General features: G+C 45.2%; 1 protein-coding gene across 4 annotated transcripts in view; it reads right to left on the bottom strand.

Annotated features, from left to right (window-relative positions):
• Positions 1 to 17565, bottom strand: part of G6PD (glucose-6-phosphate dehydrogenase) — a 55608-nt gene that overhangs the window by 31373 nt on the left and 6670 nt on the right. The window contains exon 1 of one of the 4 annotated variants that reach the window (XM_073600394.1): positions 6733 to 6890. The exons of 2 other annotated variants lie outside the window; for them this stretch is intronic. The gene's annotated coding sequence lies outside the window, so the exon portion shown is untranslated. Of the gene's footprint in view, positions 1 to 1421; positions 1578 to 6732; positions 6891 to 17565 lie in introns of those variants that run through there. One more of the 4 variants, XM_073600395.1, reaches the window with a different exon arrangement.

Here is a 17565-nt window from a genome sequence, read left to right as displayed (position 1 = left end):
TTTAATGGGAGGAATAATGCCCCGTTGATGCTGTCAGTAGGGGGAATGGTGCCCCATCATTGGTGTCATAGTGCCCCAAAGGCCAGATAAAAACTAGCAAGGGCCACATCTGGCCCCCAGGGTGAAGTTTGCAGGCCACTGCAATATAAGAACATGGAAATTTGGTGTTAAGCAGTGAAACACTTCTGGAAACGTGCTTCAGATCGTTCAGGTGCGAGTGAGAGCTAATGCACAAACAGTCCATACAAAGAAACATTTATACATAAACCTTTTAGAGTGGTAGTAAACTGCAGCATATAATGAAAAAAAAAAACCTGCAAGGCAATGGCACAATGTGCTAGTATGCATTGCATATTAGCACATTATGAAATGCCTTCCCTAGATTGAAGCCCTCCAGCAGTGCGCTGGCACCACTGACAGGGCTTCCATCTTCCCCGGTTCTTCCTTCCACGTTCTCAGGCTCCGGCTGTACGAGTGGCCCGGCCCATGATGACGTCACATGCGCACGGGAGCCCTCGGCTGTGTCATAGAGTTCTGAAGGTCCGGCACGGTATGCCGGACCTTCAGAGCGCACTCACGGTGACGTCAATGGCTGTATCCAGCATGAATATCTCCTAAACACTGCAAGTTTAGGAGCAATTCACTGCACCTACAGGTAAGCCTCATTATAGGATTACCTGTAGGTACAAGTTAAAAAAAAATATATATATATGACTTTACTACCCCTTTAACTCAGCCATTCTCAACTAGGGCTCTTCCAGAGGTTGCTGGGAGTTCCTTGAGCTGTGGCCAATTGAGCTCCTGTCTGATGGTACCTCCAGATTTCCACTTGAAGGGCCAGTAGCATGACACCAATGATCTTTTTAGCTGTCTGTAAGGGAGGCCTTCTTCCGAATGACCACCAGTCTAAGGGGCATTTTCCTAGCAGAGGTTCCCCAAGACCAGAAATTGTTTCCAGGGTTCCTCTGGAGGTAATAAGGTTGAAAAGGAGGTCCTTACAACATGGCTAATATGGGATTGTCTCTGCCATTTCAGGTTTATGGCCAGCATAAATATATCCAATAGCTATTGCATTTTACGTGAAGATGATCAGAAATGATTACGAAGAGCAGACGTGACTCTCCTCCTATGACTTGCAGGAATGGAGGTAATCCATTGTGTCTACATTAGAAGCAGTATCCACACAGCCTGTTGCTGATATACAAGGCAAGCCCTGGCAGATCAGGGTGCCAGGTGTGGCCCCAGCATTGTCTGAAGGGGCAATCGCACTGCCAAGGTACATACACAGCCTAGGAAAAGCCTAAAACACATACACAGAGGCAAAGCAAAGTCATCATGATACAGCAAACGCCTTCACCCACCCACACACACCCTCTATACACCTCTCTCTGCCACCAGCAGGTAGAGATATAGCCACTAACCCTTTCTGTGCTGGATTAGAGAGGGCGATCTGTCCACGGATTGTTTCAGAGACACATTGTGCAAACGCCTTTGTGTAACTGCTTTGTTATGCAACCCCAGTGCTGCAAGCTGTACGCCGTATGACAAGCTGCTTGCCTGTGCCCTTTAACTCCTGCCTGTTCCGCAAAGTAAAGATTAACCCTTCGCTATGATTCTACTGTGCAAGATTGTGGAGAACAAGCCATGAACAGAACAAACTGCACAGCAAAGCCTGGCGTTGGCATGTTTGAGCCAGGTTAGGCAACGCCCAGCTACTGGAGAACTACAAGTTCCAACATGCCACAGCTTGCCCATTAAATCCCTGCCCCATCAACCTTTTCCACTGAGCAATATGGTATTCCAAATCAAGGAAAGCAGTAATGTCTTCTGGCTTTAGCACTTAAAGTGTATGGCCAGCCAAAACTTTTGTACTTAGTTTGGACAGATTGAGTAAGGGTTAGAATCCCCATCAGGTTTTTACTACTATATGGGGCTCTGTTAGAGACTGTTTCCCCTCACTTCCTGTCCTGATGACAACATTTATCCAGACACAGGAAGTGAGAACTCTCAAACAGTAACACAGACAGGAGTAAAAACTTCATCCTCAACCAATCCCCCCCCCCATATCCCAATTGATTTTCTGCCAATTCCTGTCTGGTAAGTGTTGTCACCTCATTCCTTTAAAACCGAACACATATGAATAACTCAGGTTCTGTGGCTAATTAAGGCGGTAATTAAAAATCACTTGGTACCTTATCTGCATTAAATTAGCCTCAGAACCTGTGTAATTCATGTATGTTCCGGTTTAAAGGGATGAGGTGGCAACCCTAGTTGCCACTAGGGATGGGTTCAGGCGTGTTCGGGATCCTAGTCCCAACCCACCTGCCCGATCCCGCCTGGAAGCCGATACTGCATACCGCTAATCATAGGCAGTGAGACATTTCCCGGTCAGTGCAGCTCCCTCACTGCCTATAACTAGCAGTATGCAAGGTTGGCTTCCTAGCGGGACCGGGCAGGTGGGTTGGGACTAGGATCCCGAACACGCCTGAGCCCATCTCTAGTTGTCACCATGAGAGTACGTGACATGAAATTTCTCCAATGATGCCGCAGTAAAGACCAGACAGAGGTTCTAATCCTTCCTCACTCTTTCCAAAACTAGAAAAAAGTTTCTGGCCTAACATACACTTTAACTGCAACACATGATTGGAATGTATGTGGGCTACTCATCCTGACCTCTCCTTATGTCTGAATGTCCTGATGACTTCAATAATATGGAAGCTGAGAATTCTGACTTTGCTAACTGCATGCTTGTGTTGGTTCAGTGTTTTAGAAAACGATTGATGCATGAGACAGCCAGGTAAATGGCATTTTCCTTTAAAGAGATACCATCACCTAGTCCATCCTAGGCAGGGACCCTCCTGACCAACTGATACTCACCTTGCCAGCGCTCCTTCTTCCAACACAGCTGGTGCTAAACTTGGCAGAGTTGCATGCTGGTGAAGTGGTGCCGGTGTATCGTCACATGGCGACGCATCACATTTGGCTACCCGCTGGAGTGCACGACGACGCCATATGTGTTCCAACACTAAAACAGCACTCTAAAACCGTCAGATAGTGTGACAGTGAACTGCGCTTGCGCAGTTATGTGGCTCCACCCCTAAGTCCAGGTTCAAGCCCCACCATCCAAGTGGACATAGAGTATCATTATAATTATGCCGAACGAAGCGAGGCCATGCCCGAAGCGTGGCGAGTGGCCCTGTTGCAAAGTGGTGTCTTACAGTCAATAATTATACAGAAGAGCTTGTCTGTAACATCACTTCCGTTACATTATCTGACGGTTTCACTGCTCCGTATTGTCGTAAAAACTTTTGGAACGCATATCGGCAAGTTACGCATGTGCAGTGCGAAATGTCTCAGCGGATCAGCACTTCCGTAGCCAAATGTGATGGGTCGCCATATGTGACGAAACACCGGAACTCGCTCGGTCATGTGCCAGTGCTTGGGCCTAGTGATTGGCTGCTAGACCTAAGCACTGTCACGTTGGAGGAGGTTGCATGTTCCCCTATAGCAGTGGTTCTCAACCCTGTCCTTGAGTACCCCCAACAGGCCATGTTTTGGGAATTTTTCTTAGATAAAATAGCTGTCCAAAATACCAAGCCATTGACTCTGATTTAAAGCACCTGTGCTAGATAAAGCAAAACTGCACACGTGGTGTGTTGGGGGTACTCGAGGACTGAGGTGTAGAACCACTGCCCTATAACAATGGGTATCATCTCTAGCTGCAACAGGATTCCTAGGTGAGCAAAGACAACCATTCACCTGATTCTCCATTGTCACTCCTTTGCTGGTCAGCAACATGCTGCACCATATCGGCCACCAAGGGATCAGCACTCTAGAAGCAGGCCTATGGTCTATTGCGCTCACCTGTTGTCACTGACAGGTCCACCAGACCAGTGTTTCTCAACTCCAGTCCTCAAGGCGCACCAACAGGTCATGTTTTTAGGATTTCCCTCAGATGAAACGGCTGTGGTAAGTACTAAGGCAGTGAAAACTGATCAAATCACCTGTGCAAAATAGTGGAAATCCTGAAAATCTGACCTGTTGGTGCGCCTTGAGGACTGGAGTTGAGAAACACTGCACCAGACTGACCAACCAATCTCAGCACTGCTTGATTAACAATTATGGTTGCGGGGATGTGCATGGACTGATGCATAACGGATATGGTATAAGGCACCTGAGTCACCAAAAGCTTCCCTCTTCTTGATCATCTTTTTACCAACATGGCGGCACAAATAGCACGTCTCAACAGTCTTCAAGCAAATGTGAGTTATGAGCTATACCCATCACCCCGCAAAATGCACCTCATAGCGCATACAGAACGGTCTTCTGTAAGGTCAATGGTTGAAGGTGTTTCTATTTCAGGTTGAGGGTTTGGTGGGTTGTTGGCCTGGACAGAATGCAGACACATACTCCACAGCCACTGCTGTTCAAATATTTGGAGACGGGAGGTCAAGAAGGGAATGAGACCTTGCTCATATAGCATAGTTGGCAGGCATAACCGTAATATACTAATGGAATGCTGGTCTCAGCCACATCCCATCTACATGTCCTCCACTGATGGTGACAACAGTGGACCATGTCTACCTAATGAGTACGGACATGGCCACCTCTAGACTGCATGGGAAGCCCATGCTTTAGGGCAGAGGTCCCAAACTGGCGGCCCTCCAGCTGTTGCAAAACTACAAGTCCCATGAGGCATTGCATGGCTTACAGTTATAAGCATGACTCCCACAGGCAGAGGCATGATGGGACTTGTAGTTTCGCAACAGCTGGAGGGGCGTCAGTTTTTAAAGACCCCTGCTTTAGGGTGACAATGATGACACACAATTAGGAGACATGGGAAAAGCCCCCCCCCCTTTTTATTGGTTAAACTAGATGGACTTGTGTCTTTTTTCAATCAGAGTAACAACAACAGTAAGTACCTGAACAATGATCTTTATGGCAGGATCACCGGCTATTTATTTTTCTAAAAGCTGCACATTTAAAAATATTGGAGATTACTTCCAAAATTTTATTGGCATGCTAAAAAGTATGAGATTTTAATGACTGGTTTAATCTTTTAAAGTAGAACTGAATATTAATGTGGGATTGGAGTATGGGGATTGGGGTCCTAGTAGATGAAAGGCTCACCAATGGCATGCAATGCCAAGCTGCTGCTAATAAAGCAAACCGAATATTGGCATGCATTAAAAAGGGGATCAACTCCAGAGATAAAACGATAATTCTCCCGCTCTACAAGACTCTGGTCCGGCCTCACCTGGAGTATGCTGTCCAGTTCTGGGTACTAGTCCTCAGGAAGGATGTACTGGAAATGGAGCGAGTACAAAGAAGGGCGACAAAGCTAATAAAGGGTCTGGAGGATTTTAGTTATGAGGAAAGGTTGCGAGCACTGAACTTATTCTCTCTGGAGAAGAGACACTTGAGAGGGGATATGATTTCAATTTACAAATACTGTACTGGTGACTCCACAATAGGGATAAAACTTTTTCGCGGAAGGGAGTTTACCAAGACTCGTGGCCACTCATTAAAAATTAGAAGAAAAGAGGTTTAACCTTAAACTACATAGAGGGTTCTTTACTGAAAGAGCGGCAAGGATGTGGAATTCCCTTCCACAGCAGGTGGTCTCAGCGGGGAGCATCGATAATTAAAAAAAAAATATTAGATAAGCACCTGAACGACCGCAACATACAGGGATATACAATGTAATGCTGACATATAATCACACACATGTAACTATGTAACATAGTAGGTGAGGTCGAAAAAAGACTCAAGTCCAACCTATTTCACTTCACTTTCCAGAAGTGGCTTGGGGGGGGGGGGGGGGGGGGTGAGAATGCCGTATCGCCAAAAAGTGGAGGTGAGTATTTGAGAGTTTAGTCCTGCTAAAAGAGCTAATTTACACGTTAGCTGTCTGAAGAGCGATCTGTGGTGGATCGCTTTTCAAAGGGCATTTGACAAGCGGTAAGAAGGTGAAATGTCGCCTCCTCAATGACCATTCTAACGCCTAAAAGCTTGTTTCACTGTTACCCATTCACTTAAATGGGTCATGTACTGCCCACCGATCAGAACGGGGGGGGGGGGGGGATAATTTTTGCTGTGCTGCAGTGTGGTGCCATGTGTGAATCCCTGAATAGCTACTCACTTCACCCTGATCCAAATTTTGTAGAGTTCTCCTTTAAATACTTACAGTAAACTTTTATGCAAACATATCTACACGCACGTGTACACACACACACACACACACACACACATGTACACACACACACATGTACACACACACACACGCACACACGTACACACACACACACACACACATGTACACACACACACACACACGTACACACACACATGTACACACACACACACATGTACACGGGTATAAGCCAGGTTATAACATGTTCTGGGCTGCCAGTATTGCATTAAACTTTTCAATCAAATCAAAAAGGCGTTTTATCGACTCAGATCTACAAAACAGACACAATTCTGGAGTATTGGGGGGCGGTAAGTACAGACAATGCTGCCTCACACTGCAGGGCACAATCTTCTCTTTTGTGTAGATTCTGAAGAAGCTCAGATGTTGGCTATGAAGCTCTGTCTGTACAGAGCTTGTGTGGATTCACAAGGAAGGGGCCCTGGGGAACGATTAAAGGAAGTGCGAGTGTACTTTGTGTAAACTCAGCAGAGCACACACACAGACAGATCAGATCTATAGTGCAGACATCGGGTACTCACTGTGGATGATGGCTCTTCTACAGGTTCAGCTGGTCCTGAGATTTATCAGGGGTGGGCGGTGTGCTGTCACTGTGATCTCTGGATGCTGGGAGCCCTGTGTATATGAGACCAGGGGGAGGGGGCGGAGCTGGAAGAGAAGGATGACATCTCCCTCCCCATAAAACACACCCCAAAGATTGCATTCCCCCACTGTCTGCCCCGCCCACTGCTTCCTCTCTCCTCCTCCCAGCAGAGCCTGATCACTCCTACACAATGCACAGTGCTGGAGGAGGAGGAGGAGGAGGAGGTGTCACCCACAAATCACTACAACCTCTATTAACCTGTTCTGGCAGAAATGTCCGCAGCTGGGTTATCACCGGTTGTGATGATTTCCACTAGGAAAAGAAAAAAAAAAAAGATACAGCTACTGTGCATATATAAAAAAATATATATATATAATTTTAGGATATGCAACTATAATATATATATATAATTATATTTTATAGTTGCATACCCCAATTAAAAAAATAATATATATATATATATAATATATATTTGCATACCCCAATAAAAAAAAATTACATATATATTTGCATACCCCAATTAAAAAAAAAAATAAAAATAAAAATAAAAATAAAAAAAAAATATATATATATACACACACACACACTTTTTTTTTTTTTTTACTGGGGTATGCAACTGTAATAAATAATTTAAAAAAAAAAAAAACCCCAAAAACAAAAAAAAAATTTTCCAACAAAAAACCCCCAAATATTTACCAGCACCATGTAAACTGAAAACAAATTGGTTGATTTTGTTATGGGTAACGCCTCAATAGGCAATTTGATGTCTAACACCTCTTTCACACTGAAGTGGTTTTCAGGCGCTTTAGTCCTAGAAATAGCCTCTGAAGAGCGCCTCCCATTCATTGCAGTGTGTCTTCTCACACTGGGGCGGTGCACTTGTGGGACCTTGGGACAAGTCCTGCAAGCAGCATCTTTGGGGTGGTTTGGGAGCGCTGTATTTAGCACTCCCAAAACGCTGTGCCTATTGCAAAGAATGGGCAGCGCTTCCAAAGCGCCTGAAAAGCGTTTCGGAAGTGCAGCAAAACTGGACTTTTTTTAACCTTGTTTTTTAAGGTAAAAACTGCGCCGCTAAAACAGCTCCAAAGCGCAGTAAAAACGAGAGACGCTTTAGCGCTAACGGCACAGGCGCTGCTGTGTGAAAGTGATCTAAGGCTGGCCATACATTATACAATTTTCTTATTCAATTTTCATTTAGATTTACCAAAACCATATAATATGAGGTCAAACCTAAACTTTTTCAATGTGCATGTACTACATAGTTGAAGGTAAATCTAAAGAAAATCGAATAAGAAAATTAAGCCTAAAGCTGGATACACACTGTACAACTTTCTGTAGATTTTTTTCCCTTCAGATTTACCAAAACCATATAATATGGGGTCAAATCTTAAGACCCCTTTCACACTGGAGGCGTTTTTCAGGTGCTTTAGCGCTAAAAATAGTGCCTGAAAAATGCCTCATCTGCAGTCCCAGTGTGAGAGCCCGAGTGTTTTCACACTGGAGCGGTGCGCTTGCAGGACGTTAGAAAAAAACCTGCAAGCAGCATCTTTGGGGCGGTTTGTGGGCGGTGTATACGCCACTCCTTCACTGCCCATGCCCACTGAAATACATGGGCAGCGCTGCCGAAGTGCCTGCAAAGTACTTCAGCAGCAGCACTACATGAGTGCTTTTAACCCATTTTTAACCTTTCCTAGGGGACTAAAAGCACCCCGCTCTCGGCCAAATAGCGGCGCCAAAGCGTGCTAAAACTAGCGCCGCTTTACCGCTACCGCCCTCACCGCCCCAGTGTGAAAAGGCTCTAAAGCCTCGTACACACAGCTCGATTGTTGGCAGGGGATTGTCTGTTGCCCTAAAATCTTACCGTTAGTACGCTCCTTTTGACAATTGTTATCCAATTCTCGGCCAACAAATGACAGACTAGTAAATTTTCAGCAGATAACGTATGGTGAGTACACAAATCCATCACACAAAAGTCGAAAGTACAAACACGCATACTCGGAATCAACGCTCACCAGACACGAAATTAGCAGAAGGGGCCCAAAGGGTGGCGCTCAAGAGCTGCAATTCCTCATAGTACGTCACTACGATCGTGTTTGTGGCACGACAATTGTGTGCCGTTAGTATCCAAGATAAGATCCTGGCACACGTCCTTTTGACAAAAATCAGTCGCCCGGTTGCCCAACAATCGTAGCGCGTGTACGAGGTTTTAGAGTTTCAATTTGTATCCAATCATGCACTACATGGGTTTTGGTAAATCTAAAGGAAATCTGACACCAAAAGTTGTATAGTGTGTATGGGGTCAAAAGCCTCGAAAAAACGATACGATTGTTGGCCAACCGAGCGTATGCAGCTTGCTGATATCTGTGCAACTTTTATTTAACAGATGTCAATGTAAGTCGCACTGAAATCGCACATGAATCGTGCAAGGACCCTTTTCAGAGTTGCAGCAACTTGAATGGTTCTATTGCCACAAATGGGGTGCGACTTGTCATGCAACTTTGAACTGTCACGCCGCACTGGTGTGAACCAGGGCTTATTATTTAAAACTTAATTGAACAAGCTGAAGCTAGAAGCTGATTGGCTACCGTGCACAGCTGTACCAGATTCTGAATGCGTCAGTTTTAGTAAATCCCATCTTATCACACAGGGAGATTTTTACCTTCCCTGCAAGGGGCTTAGTGAAATCGGGCGGTTTAATTTCCCAACATTTTCCGCACAAACTGGAAGATTTTGGTGCAGTTTTACCGTTTTTAGCTGAACGAGCTGCACAGTGGAGGTAAGTATAACATGTTTGTTATTTTGAAAAAAAAAAAAAAAAAATCTTTAGTGATCCTTTAAGTTTTTTTTTTTTTTCTACATATGCACAAGAAAAGCACAGATTACCGCTAGACACATAGAAAACAATTGATCACACCACACAGTGGTTGTGATGTACTATCCAGTGTGTGGTGCGCACCAAATGGTACTGCATCTCACCACAATGCATTGCACAGCGCTCCTCTGTGGTGACATGCAAGAAGTGTCATTATGGGGCTTATTTACTAAAGCTGGAGAGTGCAAAATCAGGCTCGCTTCTGCATAGAAACCAATCGGCTTCCAGGTTTTGCTGCCAAAGCCTATCTAAACAAGCTGAAGTTAGACGCTGATTGGCTCCCATGCACAGCTGCACCGAATTCTGAGTGCTCCAGTTTTAGTACATCCACTAGACCTGTGTGATTTTGGTTTCCTTCCGAATTCGTTTTTTTAGCGAATTTCGACAAAATTTGTTAATTCGGAAATATCAGAATTAAGTAAAAACACGTTTAACGAACTTTTCCGAAAATTTGTGAATTCGAAAAAAAATTCATAAGTTCGAAAAAAAAAAAAAAAAAAAAATTTTGAAAATTCTGAAAAAAGTAACTGATAATAACTTGACTATTACTAGCTAATAAATTATAGGTATTGGAATTTCCTTTCAAATTTGGCTGTTAGTGAACGCAACGAATACAAACTTATCCAAAATTACAAATGCCATATCTAAACGAATGGGACATAACGAATTAATAATAAATTACAGTAATAATAAAAACATTTTTTATTATTAATTTGTTCCGTTCCATTTGTTTAGATACAGCATTCGTTATTTCGCATAATTTGTAACTTTGGATAAATTTGTATTAGTTACATTCACTAACAGACAAATTTGAAAGGAAATTCCAATACCTAGCATTTAATAGCTAGCAATAGTTTGTTATTAGTTTTAGTTTTCAAATTTCCAAATTTTCTCCAGTTTCCGAATTGCGATCATAACGAATGACACAAAAAAAAAAAACACGAATGAAACGAAAACTAACAAATTTTTCAGTGGTGCACGTCTAAAATCCACCCCCTATGTGACACTCAAATTAAAGTGGAGTTCCAGCCAAAAATTTATTTGACAGGTACCCTGTCCCCACTTCCGGGAGACTGGGCCACAGCGAAGTACGTCAGCAGCTCTGTCCCCCTCCTCCTCCCTCCCCTTCTGCCGGGCCAGTGAAAGAGCAGCGCGCATGCGCAGTAGGGACCCGCCTGTGAAGCCAAAAAGGCTACACTGCCGGCTTCCCTTACCGGCAATGGCGGCGGCAGCAGCACCCCACAGCAGATGGAAACATCCCCTGCGGTGCCGACATCGCTGGACTCCAGGACAGGTAAGTGTATAGTATATGTAGCTGCTGACTTTTAATTTTTAAAGGGGCGGGCTGACCTCCACTTTAAGTTAAGAAAGGGAGAAATGTAAATAGTGCAATACACTGAAAAACGCATTTCACAGTCCCTTGCCAGACTTCACACAGACAGTAGCCTGTATGGTCAAACACTACATTTTATTCTATGGGCTAGTGCAAACGAACCCTAAGGGTGGCTCATTGGGAGTGATCCTGCGCGGGTGCCCCCAGATCAAGCTGCTTGCTCTGGGGGCACTTGGCAGGAGGGAGGGGCCAGGAGCATCGGTGGGGGGGACCCGAGAAGAGGAGGATCGGGGCTGATCTATGCAAAAATCACTGCCCAGAGCAGGTAAGTATAACATGTTTGTTATTTTTAAACCATAAAAGCCAAGCCTTTATCATCACTGTAAAGGAGTTCAATTTTTAACAAAAAAAATAATAAATGTACTTTTTTTTTTGCAGGTAAAAAAAAAAAAATGTGCATTTATTTATTTTGGACCCTGTATGTAAAGCATTGCACCAGCGGATCGCTGATGCCATGCAGGTCTCCAGCAGAGCCGGTGTATCTGCTTGTCCATACATCCCAGGGGATGCAGGGGCTGGTCTGTAACATGTTGCATTGTGGATATGGGTATAACATGTTACAAAAGGTGAACTTATCCTTTAAATACCCCCCCCCCCAAGAAAAAAAACCCTAAAAAAAGGAGAAACAAACTACATATTTTTTCAAGAACATTTTACCTAAGCAACTCAATGAGGTTGATTTACTAAAGGCAAATAGACTGAGCACTTTACAAGTACAGTTGCACTCATTTTTTCCAGAACTTAGTGAATGTGGTGAAGCTCAGCTGATTTCCATCATCCAATTGTGTGCAAGCAAAAAATGCTGTTTTCGGTTTTCTTTGCACCTGATTGGGAATTCTTTACAAAGCGAGGCTTCACCATATGCACTAAGCCCCTGGGGAAAATGGGTGCAACTGTACTTGCAAAGTGCATGGTCTATTTGCCTTTTGTAACTCAACCCCAGTGAGTTTTCACTTCAGTGAAATGACTAATTTTGCCAGAAATAAATCGCCTTATCCCGACTCCTGGTGTTTCACTCAATTATTGCACAAATGATTGGACTGAACTCTTCTGAACTTTGCTGAAACTGTTGAGTCATCACTACATTGCTGAATACATATAGGCTTTACTGAATATTTATGGGCTGCACTAAAGTATTTTTTCATAATTTTATTTTTTTTTATCTTAATTTTTTTCAGATATATAAGAGAGTTTCTTACCTGCGATCTGATCCTCCATCCTTCCATGACAAATGTCAGAGTTGTCACTCAGAGTCTGACACCCGTGATGTACGCAACTCCCAGCCAAGGCCTGGAAACCATTGGCCAGGGGGCAAACACAACCAACTGGTTCTTTCATGTTTAGGCTGATTGAGGCTGGGTTCACACTATAGATCGCAGTGGCTCACAGCAGGGGGTCCGGTGCGTCTCCATTCACAGTTTCAGGTCCGATTTCAATGTTTGGCTGAATTCAGACCTGAAATGGACCAAAAGATGCACAGGGAAACCCGCATAGGTGTGGACCCAGCCTAATGTGTGCCATGCTGCCACAACTGGTGGAGGGAATGATAAAAGGTGGGCGTTACCAAAGGATATGGATTAATGTGACATTTCCTTTTTACTTCTTCCAGCATCAGAGCCAAAAAAAGAGTTGGTACTAAAAGACTTCCCTTTTGCAGGTTCTGCCATGATGGTGATAATATTATTTCTATTATTTCTATAACACTTTTTTATACCTGGAGACTTTAAGTGGTTGTAAACCCAAGGAAAAATGGTTAGGCTGATTGAGGCTGGGTTCACACTATAGATCGCAGTGGCTCACAGCAGGGGGTTCCGGTGCGTCTCCGTTCACAGTTTCAGGTCCGATTCCAATGTTTGGCTGAACTCGGACCTGAAACGGACCAAAAGATGCACAGGGAAACCCGCATAGGTGTGGACCCAGCCTAAAGTGTGCCATGCTGCCACAACTGGTGGAGGGAATGATAAAAGGTGGGCGTTACCAAAGGATATGGATTAATGTGACATTTCCTTTTTACTTCTTCCAGCATCAGAACCAAAAAAAGAGTTGGTACTAAAAGACTTCCCTTTTGCAGGTTCTGCCATGATGGTGATAATATTATTTCTATAACACTTTTTTTTACCTGGGACTTTAAGTGGTTGTAAACCCAAGGAAAGAAAAAAACCTGCAAGGCAAATGCATAGCATACTAGCTCATTATGAAATGCTTAGATTGAAGCCCCCGCAGCCGTCCTCCTACACCGCTGTGACTGGCGACATGTCTGCCAGAGTTATTTCCGGGTTCGCGGGCTCTGGCGCTGTGATTGGCCGGAGCCGCGATTATGTCACCCCCCGCGCATGCGCGCGGGAGCCGCCGGTAACAGCACAGAAGCTGAAGAAACAGCATGAATGGGCTGTTTCTTCAGGGTGCATGTGCCGATGACGTCAGCACATGTTGATACAGTGAATATCTCCCAAACGGTGTAGGTTTAGGAGATATTCACGGTACCTACAGATAAGCCTTAGGCTTCCCTATAGGTACAAGTGGTGTGTTAGGAATTACAACCACTTTTAAAGTGATTGTAATCATTCACCATGTAAAACAACCTATTCAGTTTAAAACTGAAATGAAAGACAAAACATTTGTGTATAGACATAAAAAAAAAAAAAAAACTTTGTAAACACCTTTTTTTTTTTTTTTTTTCCTTTTTATAAGTGATCACATAATCTGTTTTCAGCTGCATAAGTTCTGGGGGGGGGGGGGGGAGCAGCAGTACACTGAACTGTCAGAACAAGTCTGATCATTGGAGGAGAGCAGTGGCGGCTGCTCCATTAGGGGCGCTGGCCCCCTAATCTACATGCAGGGCGCCGGACACATTGATTTCAATGGTGGTTCTTTTTTTTTTTTGAAGCACATGATCCTCTGAGCCTGAGGATCTGATTGGCTTCAAAAAAGGGTGGGCTCAGGGCGCTATACTGTGCTCTGAGCCCACCCAGTTGTGTGACAATAGCGAATTAATATTCAGGAAGTGGGTCCTGAGACCCGATTGGCTGAGAGGAGAAGTGATCGTATTGGCCGCCGAGGAGGAGACGCAGGGGGGGAAGCTGCGCTGCGACCTAAAAGGGGTAAGTGTTGGGCTGGAGGATGGAGGGGCGAGTGACGGGGAGGGGGGGGGGGGGGGTAGAGGGTTTGACTGACGGACCGAAGGCCGGTATGGTTTGGTTTGTTTGATGCCCCCCCATCCCCCCAAAAAATGGACGAGAGCAGGCTGAGTTCCCAGCATAGCTAGAGAACTGACCACGGTGTGTTGTTCTACTTAGTGTGGTCAGTTTCTAATAGGAAAGCACAGGGACTGGCAGGAACACCAGGGATTTCACACAAAGGAAGTAATACAAAGAGAACAGGATACTTTTCATAGAAGTACATGGTAAAGCAGGCACTTATCAGCAATGTGAAATGCTGGGGTAACAAACACTTTTTAAGGACTTATTAAATTGGTGTTGAAGAGAAGGATTGATCGGGTGTTGCTATAAGCCTGGGTGAGTAGACATGTTCACACCACATGGAGTTCAGTGCATTTTTAATGTGCATCAAAAATGCATGAACAGTGTTTTCCATGTATTTCAATGGCTCTAATACACACCAGTGCAGTGCGTTACAGCGCAGGCAACAAAAGCAGAACATACTGCATTTTGTCTGTATAAAACACATCTGGAATGTGGCCAAATGCACTGAAAACGCACTGGAATGTACAGCATCAAAAACTTACTGGAATGCATCAAAAACGAGTGTAAACACGCATGTAGAAATGCATCCGGACTGCACAACTTGCGGTGTGAACTTGCCCTCAAACACAACACAGGTATGTGTAGTTTTCCTTTCTCTGAGGAGCAGAGGGAACATTTGGCAGTACAGGTAACCAGAGATCCTGTCATATAGGAAGGCCTCAAGTTATTAGGCAAGCTTAGCATGGATTGGAGAATCTATTGATTGAATCCTACATGTTAAGATTTCTCTGGTTCAGCCTTAAGCCCCTTTCACATCCGGTGGATTCCATTTCGATTAGTGGGGGATCAGCTCAGAGGTCCCCTTCTGATTGGAGCAGAGCGGGCAGATCTGTGTTAATGCTCTATAGGTCGCGGGGGGTAAACGGACTCCGCTGTCCATGTACTCGTGACTACCCTCCGACTCGATCCATTCCTCATGACTACCCTCCGACTCGATCCATTCCTCATGACTACCCTCCGACTCGATCCATTCCTCATGACTACCCTCCGACTCGATCCATTCCTCACGGCTACCCTCCGACTCGATCCATTCCTCACGGCTACCCTCCGACTCGATCCATTCCTCGTGACTACCCTCCGACTCGATCCATTCCTCGCGACTACCCTCCGACTCGATCCATTCCTCATGACTACCCTCCGACTCGATCCATTCCTCGCGACTACCCTCCGACTCGATCCATTCCTCATGACTACCCTCCGACTCGATCCATTCCTCACGGCTACCCTCCGACTCGATCCATTTCTCGCGGCTACCCTCCGACTCGATCTATTTCTCACGACTACCCTCCGACTCGATCCATTCCTCGTGACTACCCTCCGACTCCATCCATTCCTCACGGCTACCCTCCGACTCGATCCATTCCTCGTGACTACCCTCCAACTCGATCCATTCCTCACGGCTACCCTCCGACTCGATCCATTTCTCACGGCTACCCTCCGACTCGATCCATTTCTCGCGGCTACCCTCCGACTCGATCCATTCCTCGCGACTACCCTCCGACTCCATCCATTCCTCACGGCTACCCTCCGACTCGATCCATTCCTCGTGACTACCCTCCAACTCGATCCATTCCTCACGGCTACCCTCCGACTCGATCCATTCCTCGTGACTACCCTCCGACTCGATCCATTCCTCGCGACTACCCTCCGACTCGATCCATTCCTCGCGACTACCCTCCGACTCGATCCATTCCTCGTGACTACCCTCCGACTCCATCCATTCCTCACGGCTACCCTCCGACTCGATCCATTTCTCGCGGCTACCCTCCGACTTGATCTATTCCTCACGGCTACCCTCCGACTCGATCCATTCCTCGTGACTACCCTCCGACTCGATCTATTCCTCGCGACTACCCTCCGACTCGATCTATTTCTCGCGACTACCCTCCGACTCGATCTATTTCTCGCGACTACCCTCCGACTCGATCCATTCCTCGTGACTACCCTCCGACTCGATCTATTTCTCGTGACTACCCTCCGACTCGATCTATTTCTCGCGACTACCCTCCGACTCGATCTATTTCTCGCGACTACCCTCCGACTCGATCCATTCCTCGCGACTACCCTCCGACTTGATCACCTTCCCTTTTTTTTTTTTTCTTTTTAGGGGACTTAATCGAACCTGGATGTGGAGTGGGTGTAAATGGACACAAGTCCGTTTACACCTGTCTGGCCATAGGAATGCATGGACCTTCCGATCAGATTGGATCACCTGTGTGAAAAGGCCTTACAGGCTGAACCAGGGAAACCTCAACATGTATGGATATCTGTGGTATAGCTGAAAAATAGCATTACAACAGTCCTTTTTTTTTTTTTTTTTCCCATAAAATATATATATATAAAAATCTCTGGCCACTTTATTAGGTACACCTTGCTAGTATCAGGTTGGTCCCCCTTTTGCCTCATATCTTCGTGGTATAGATTCAACAAGGTGTTGGAAACATTCCTCAGAGATTTTGCTCCATATTGACAATGATAACATCACGCAGTTGCTGCAGATTTGTCGGCTGCACATCCATGATGTGAATCTCCCATTCCACCAGATCCCAAAGGTGCTCTATTGGATGAGATCTGGTGAGTGTGGAGGCCATTGGAGTACAGGGACCTCATTGTCCAGTGGTGAGATGATTGGAGCTTTGTGGTGCATTATCCTGCTGGAAGGAGCCATCAGAAGATGGGGACTCTGTAGTCATAAAGGAATGGACATGGTCAGTGACAATACTCACAAGGGCTCTGGCATTTAAATGATGCTCAATTGGTATTAAGGAGCCCAAAGTGTGCCAAGAAAATATCCCCCACATTATTGCACCACCACCAGCCTGAACCGTTGATACAAGGCAGGATGGATCTATACTTTCACATTGTTTACACCAAATTCTGACCCCACCATCTGAATGTTGCAGCTGAAATTGACACTCATCAGACCAGGCCACGTTTTTCCGATCTTCTATTGTCCAATTTTGGTGAGCCTGTGTGAACTGTAGCCTTCGTTTCCTGTTAGCTGACAGGAGTGGCACACAGTGTGGTCTTCTGCTGCTGTAGCCCATCTGCTTCAAGGTTCCATGTGTTCAGATGTGTGTTCAGAGATGGTATCCTGCATACCTTGGTTGTAACGAGTGGTTATTTGAGTTACTGTTGCCTTTCTATCATCTCAAACCAGTCTGCCCATTCTCCTCTGACATCAACAAGGCATTTTCATCTGCACAACTGCCGCTCACTGGATATTTTCTTTTTTCCAGACAA

The sequence above is a fragment of the Aquarana catesbeiana genome, linkage group LG09 (genome assembly GCF_042186555.1).
Source record: "Aquarana catesbeiana isolate 2022-GZ linkage group LG09, ASM4218655v1, whole genome shotgun sequence".
Lineage (NCBI taxonomy): Eukaryota > Metazoa > Chordata > Amphibia > Anura > Ranidae > Aquarana > Aquarana catesbeiana.
This window is presented reverse-complemented; position numbering and strand designations above follow the sequence as displayed.